Source organism: Pogoniulus pusillus, chromosome 34 (genome assembly GCF_015220805.1).
Source record: "Pogoniulus pusillus isolate bPogPus1 chromosome 34, bPogPus1.pri, whole genome shotgun sequence".
NCBI lineage: Eukaryota > Metazoa > Chordata > Aves > Piciformes > Lybiidae > Pogoniulus > Pogoniulus pusillus.
This window is the reverse complement of record NC_087297.1, coordinates 4247410-4253592: the sequence shown is the minus strand read 5'-3', so window position 1 is coordinate 4253592 and position 6183 is coordinate 4247410.

Sequence of the window (6183 nt, the reverse complement as noted above, 5' to 3'; positions counted from 1 at the left end):
TGCCAAACCCATCCCCTCCTGAGTAAGCCATGGAGGAGCAGGTGTTGATCTGTTGGAAGATAGGAGAGCCCTGCAGAGGGACCTGGCCAGGCTGGATGGGTGGGCAGAGGCCAAGGGGATGAGATTGAACAAGGCCAAGTGCAGGGTTCTACACTATGGCCACAACAACCCCAAGCAGCACTGCAGGCTGGGGACTGAGTGGCTGAGAGCAGCCAGGCAGAGAGGGAGCTGGGGGTGCTGGCAGAGAGGAGCTGAAGATGAGGCAGCAGTGCCCAGGTGGGCAGCAGAGCCAATGGCATCCTGGGCTGGCTCAGGAGCAGTGTGGGCAGCAGGACAAGGGAGGTTCTTCTGCCCCTGTGCTCAGCACTGCTCAGGCCACACCTTGAGTGCTGTGTCCAGTTCTGGGCTCCTCAATTCAAGAGAGATGTTGAGGTGCTGGAAGGTGTCCAGAGCAGGGCAGCAAGGCTGGGGAGGGGCCTGGAGCACAGCCCTGTGAGGAGAGGCTGAGGGAGCTGGGGGTGTGCAGCCTGCAGCAGAGGAGGCTCAGGGCAGAGCTCATTGCTGTCTACAACTACCTGCAGGGAGGCTGTAGCCAGGTGGGGTTGGGCTCTGCTGCCAGGCACCCAGCAACAGAACAAGGGGACACAGTGTGAAGTTGTGCCAGGGCAGGTCTAGGCTGGATGTTAGGAGGAAGTTGTTGTCAGAGAGAGTGATTGGCACTGGAATGGGCTGCCCAGGGAGGTGGTGGAGTGGCTGTGCCTGGAGGTGTTGAAGCAAAGCCTGGATGAGGCACTCGGTGACATGGTCTGGTTGACTGGACAGGGCTGGGTGCTAGGTTGGACTGGATGATCTTGGAGGTCTCTTCCAACCTGGTTGATTCTATGACTAATTCAGGACATTCAGAGAGAGTCGTTCTTAGCAATCTCAGTCCTGCTTTTCCACCCTTCCTCCTCCTGCCAGCACCAAGGCATTTCTTAAGCCTGTTGCAGCTTACCAAAAGCACAGAAGTCCTCCCACTGGCATCCTCAGAGCTGAAGTCTGCCCTCTGTGCTGCCACAGCAGCAGGCACAGGCTGAACCAGAGAAGCTGGGAACTCGTTATGTAAAACCTACAGCAAGGCAGCTTTTCCTGGTGCTATTATGCCCTGACCCCCTTGCTTTGGCACAGTAACAAAACCACTGAGACTGGACACTCATAGGGTTTCCCAGGCTCCTTTTTATTTCCCTTTTTGCCCTTCTTGGCTTCATCACAAAACCCAAGGGAATCAATGGTGTGCCCAACCCTCTGAAACGGGCTAGGACTTGCAGTATCTTCTGCACACAAAGCAGCAGTGGGGAACAATGAGTAGTTTATTTATCCATCATTTGCTCCTGCCTAAAAATTCCTCCCTCTGGATCACAATAGAAACCTCTGACACCTTTGCCTCACTGTTTGCTCCTTGGGCTGCACTATGAGCCCTGTTGCTTGATTTTGTTTTTCCTCTTAGTGGCTTAAATTCTCCAATAAATTAATTAGGAGATGGGAAAGTAGCACAAAGCAGGAGATCTTTCTGGCCCTGTACTTGATTTTATCAAGAGTTTGTGGATTCCACCCAGCACTCACCCTCCCTCCAGATGGGGGATGCCAGTAGGGGCAAATATTGGACTGGAGCTATGGGGCTCAGAAGCATTTTCTACCCCTGCATGTGCTCACAGAGCATCTTCCCTGGAGTTCAGTAGCTGAAGACAAAGCTCTGTTAAGTTCTTATATGCTGGAGTGCTCCCACATGGAGTATTGTGTGCAGGTTTGGAGCCCCCAGCACAAGAAGGACATGGAAATGTTGGAGCAGTTCAGAGGAAGCCATGAAGATGCTCAAAGGGCTGCAGGAGCTCTGCTGTGAGGACAGGCTGAGAGTTGGGGCTCTGCAGCCTGGAGAAGAGAAGGCTTCCAGGAGACCTTGAAGTGGCCTTGCAGGATCTGAAGGATACTTCCAGTATCTAAAGGAGGGCTGGGGAGGGACTATTGACAAGGTCTTGTAATGACAGGATGAAGAGGGATGGGTTTAAACTGGCAGAGGAGAGATTGAAACTGGATGTTAGGAAAGGGTTCTTTGCAGTGAGGGTGGTGAGACACTGGCACAGGTTGCCCAGGGAGGTTGTGGAGCACAGAAGCACCCAATGTGATCTTTGATCACATTCTGTGCTTCTGTGCTCCACAACCTCCCTGGAGGTGTTCAAGGCCAGGTTGGATGAGGCCTTGAGTGACCTGTTCTAGTGAGAGGTGTCCCTGCCTATGGCAGGTGGTTGGAGCTGGCTGAGCTTTCAGGTCCCTTCCCACCTAAACCATGCTATGATTCTATGATTCTGTGCTCACCAACTTACTCTCCATCCATGCATGATGCAGCTAACAGCTGGCATCAGCAAAGCTGAGGATGGCAGCAAGAGGGTTTGGTTTCTTTGTAATAATCTCTTTTATTTTTGTTGGCAACTGAGCCAGCACAAGAATGATGGAATCATACAATCACAGAATGGTTTGGGTTGGAAGGGACATCTAATTCCAGCCCTTCTGTTGTGTAGGCAGGGGCACTTTCCACTAGACCAAATTGCTCAACATCTCCAGGGAGGGGGCATCCACAGCCTCCCTGGGCAATCTGTTCCAGTGTCTGACCACTGTCATTGAAAAGAATTTGTCCTATTCCCAACTCTAAATTTGCCCTTCTCAAGCTTCAATCCACTGCTCTCTCTCATCCTGTCACCAGATGTCCAAAGCAGCACAGCCTGTGCCACAAAAGAGACTGAGCAACTCCAGCAGTGTGCCCAGGTGGGCAGCAGAGCCAATGGCATCCTGGGCTGGCTCAGGAGCAGTGTGGGCAGCAGGACAAGGGAGGTTCTTCTGCCCCTGTGCTCAGCACTGCTCAGGCTACCCCTTGAGTGCTGTGTCCAGTTCTGGGCTCCTCAGTTCAAGAGAGATGTTGAGGTGCTGGAAGGTGTTGAGAGAAGGGCAGCAAGGCTGGGGAGGGGCCTGGAGCACAGCCCTGTGAGGAGAGGCTGAGGGAGCTGGGGGTGTGCAGCCTGCAGCAGAGGAGGCTCAGGGCAGAGCTCATTGCTGCCTGCAGCTGCCTGCAGGGAGGCTGTAGCCAGGTGGGGTTGGGCTCTGCTGCCAGGCACCCAGCAACAGAACAGCCTCAAGTTGTGCCAGGGCAGGTCTAGGCTGGATGTTAGGTGGAAGTTGTTGGCAGAGAGAGTGATTGGCATTGGAATGGGCTGCCCAGGGAGGTGGTGGAGTCTCTGTGCCTTGAGGTGTTGAAGCCAAGCCTGGCTGGGGCACTTAGTGCCATGGTCTGGTTGTTTGGCCAGGGCTGGGTGCTAGGTTGGACTGGCTGAGCTTGGAGCTCTCTTCCAACCTGCTTGATTCTATGATTCTATGACTCAGTTTTCATCTCCAACTTCCAAAGCTCTCTCCTCACCCAGTAAAACACTACCACCTCTATCACAATTTGTTAGTTGTTAGCCTTCATTTATTGATTCACTTTCAAACACACAAAAAAAACATATCAGAAATGAACCTGGTGTTCCACAAAGCTTTTAGAGCAAAATGTGCTGTGAGATTTATCTGTTTATTTTAGAAGCCTATGGACAAAAGAGTTTGAACCTGTAAATATTCCCACTCAGGCTGTGCTTTTCAGGCAGTTCAATGACAGATGAACCTTTACACAGAAACAAAAATCATCTTCACCTCTGTGGCCTGAGGTTTTAGCCACAAAGGAAGGTATTGATGTTAAGAGAGAAGAAAAAAGCCTGCAAAATAAGTAGTATTAAGAAGAGAGTTGCTGTTGTAATCCACAAAGGTAGCCTGGATGATCAGAAGCCAAACTGTCTTTCTCAGAACATGCTGCATAGACCAACTCACAGCATCACAGAGTGTCAGGGGCTGGAAGGGACCTCCAAAGCTCATCCAGTCCAACCCCTCTGCCAGGGCAGGATCACCTAGAACTGACCACAGAGAAACATATCCAGGCAGGTCTTGAATATCTCCAAAGAGGGAGACTCTACAACCCCCCTGGGCAGCCTGTGCCAGTGGTCTCCATCCTCACAGGGGAAAAAATATCCTCTTGTTCCCTAGTATCAGGTGATAGAATGAGGTGAAATGGCCTGAAATTGTGCCAGGGGAGAGTTAAATTAGAGATTAGCAACAAATCCTTTGCTGAATGAGTGGTCAGGTTTTGGAACAGGCTGCCCAAGGAGGCAGAGCAGGATCACCTAAACCAGATCACACAGGAACACATCCAGGCAGGTCTTGAATATCTCCAGAGAGGGAGACTCCACAACCTCCCTGGGCAGCCTGTTCCAGTGCTCTGCCACCCTCACAGTGAGAAAAATTGCTCTCCTGTTCCCTAGTATCAGGTGATAGAACGAGAGAAAATGGCCTGCAGTTGTGCCAGGAGAGGGTTAGGTTGGAGTCTGTTGCAGTGGGCAGCCTGTTCCAGTGCTCTGTCACCCTCACAGTGGGAAAAATCTTCCTCCTGTTCCCTAGTATCAGGTGATAGAATGAGAGAAAGTGGCCTGCAATTGTGCCAGGGGAGGGTTAGGTTGGAGATTAGGAAGAATGCCTTTACTGAAAGAGTGGGCAGGCATTGGAACAGGCTGCCCAAGGAGGCAGACCAGGATCACCTACACCAGAACACACAGGAATACATCCAGACAGAGGGAGGCTCCAAAGCCTCCCTGGCCAGCCTGTGCCAGTGCTCTGCCACCCTCACAGGGAAAAAAAATCCTCCTGTTCCCTAGCATCAGGTGATAGAATGAGAGAAAGTGGCCTGCAATTGTGCCAGGGGAGGTTTAGGCTGAATGTTAGGAAGAAGTTGTTGGCAGAGAGAGTGATTGGCATTGGAATGGGCTGCCCAGGGAGGTGCTGGAGTCCCCGTGACCCCTGTAGGTGTTGAAGCCAAGCCTGGCTGGGGCACTTAGTGCCATGGTCTGGTTGATTGGCCAGGACTGGGTGCTAGGTTGGGCTGAATGAGCTTGGAGCTCTCTTCCAACCTCGTTGACTCTATGATTCTATGATTCATCAAATCCTGGCTGTCTCTGCCAGCGAGGCAGCCTTTTGCAGTGGGAATTGTGGCAGTTTGTGGCAGGCAGGCACAAAACCTGACCTTTTTTCCCACGTTACCAGCAAAAGGCCTGTCCATGCCATGCTGCAATGACCCTGTTTCTAAAGATGAAAAGCCTCCAGGTGATGCCTGCACTCCCTAGATCTTAATTTTGCTTTTCCAGCTGTAATTGCTGCCTATTGAGGTGGGAGAAGAGAGCAAAGAAAAAGCAATCAATCCCAACTCTCTTCTGAGGGAGGTAACAGTGCAGGGCTAAGGAAGCTCAGCAGCCATCTAAGCATTTAGCTTCTTGTAAAACCCTTCTGAAAAGCCTGAATGACCCCCCCCCCCCCCTCCCCAAATTGAAAGGCCATTTTGTCCCTTTCAGTTCTCCTTCTCCAGCACAGGACTCAATGTGCAGCTTTGGACAGACAGATTCCACAATAAATAGAGGAGGAGGAGGAGGAGGAGGAGAAGAGTAAAACTAAACCCACTGGAGCTTGGCCAGCAGCAATGTCAAATCTGTTGACTGATTTCCCAGGGAATTCTTGCTCTAAATGTCAGGGAGAACATAGCCCTGCAGCCAAACCTGGACCAGGCTGATCCCAAGGCGTGACCTAAGCAACAAGATTACAGCGCAGGGAAATTAGCGCTGGGGAAACGCACAAAGATCACATTTCAGTCAGGGCTGCTTTATGTAAGATCCTTTTAGGAGACAAAGCTCAAACCCAACTTAGGAGACACAAATTGGTGTGGGGAGAGGGATTTATTAGCAACAACAGAGTGAGGCTTTCCATCAGCCCTGAGTTGCTGCGAGCGCCGGTGGCTTCTGCGAGGCTTGCAGCCTGCTTGCAACTGCTCCTGTAGACAGGGGCCGAGGGAGGTCAAAGGATTTTAGCCTCCTAGGAGGCTGCACCACTGTGAAACCAGCAGCTAAGTCTCCCCATCACTCAGGAGCTGCTATAAATGCTGGAGCCTCTTCTGCCAGTGCCAGCGAGTGTCTCTGTCGCTGCTGTTACCTGCAGCCGCTCATGGGGTTGGCAGGAGCCTCAAATGGTTTGGGACTTAGAATCAGAGAATGAGTCAGGGCTGGAAGGGACCACAAGGATCAGCCA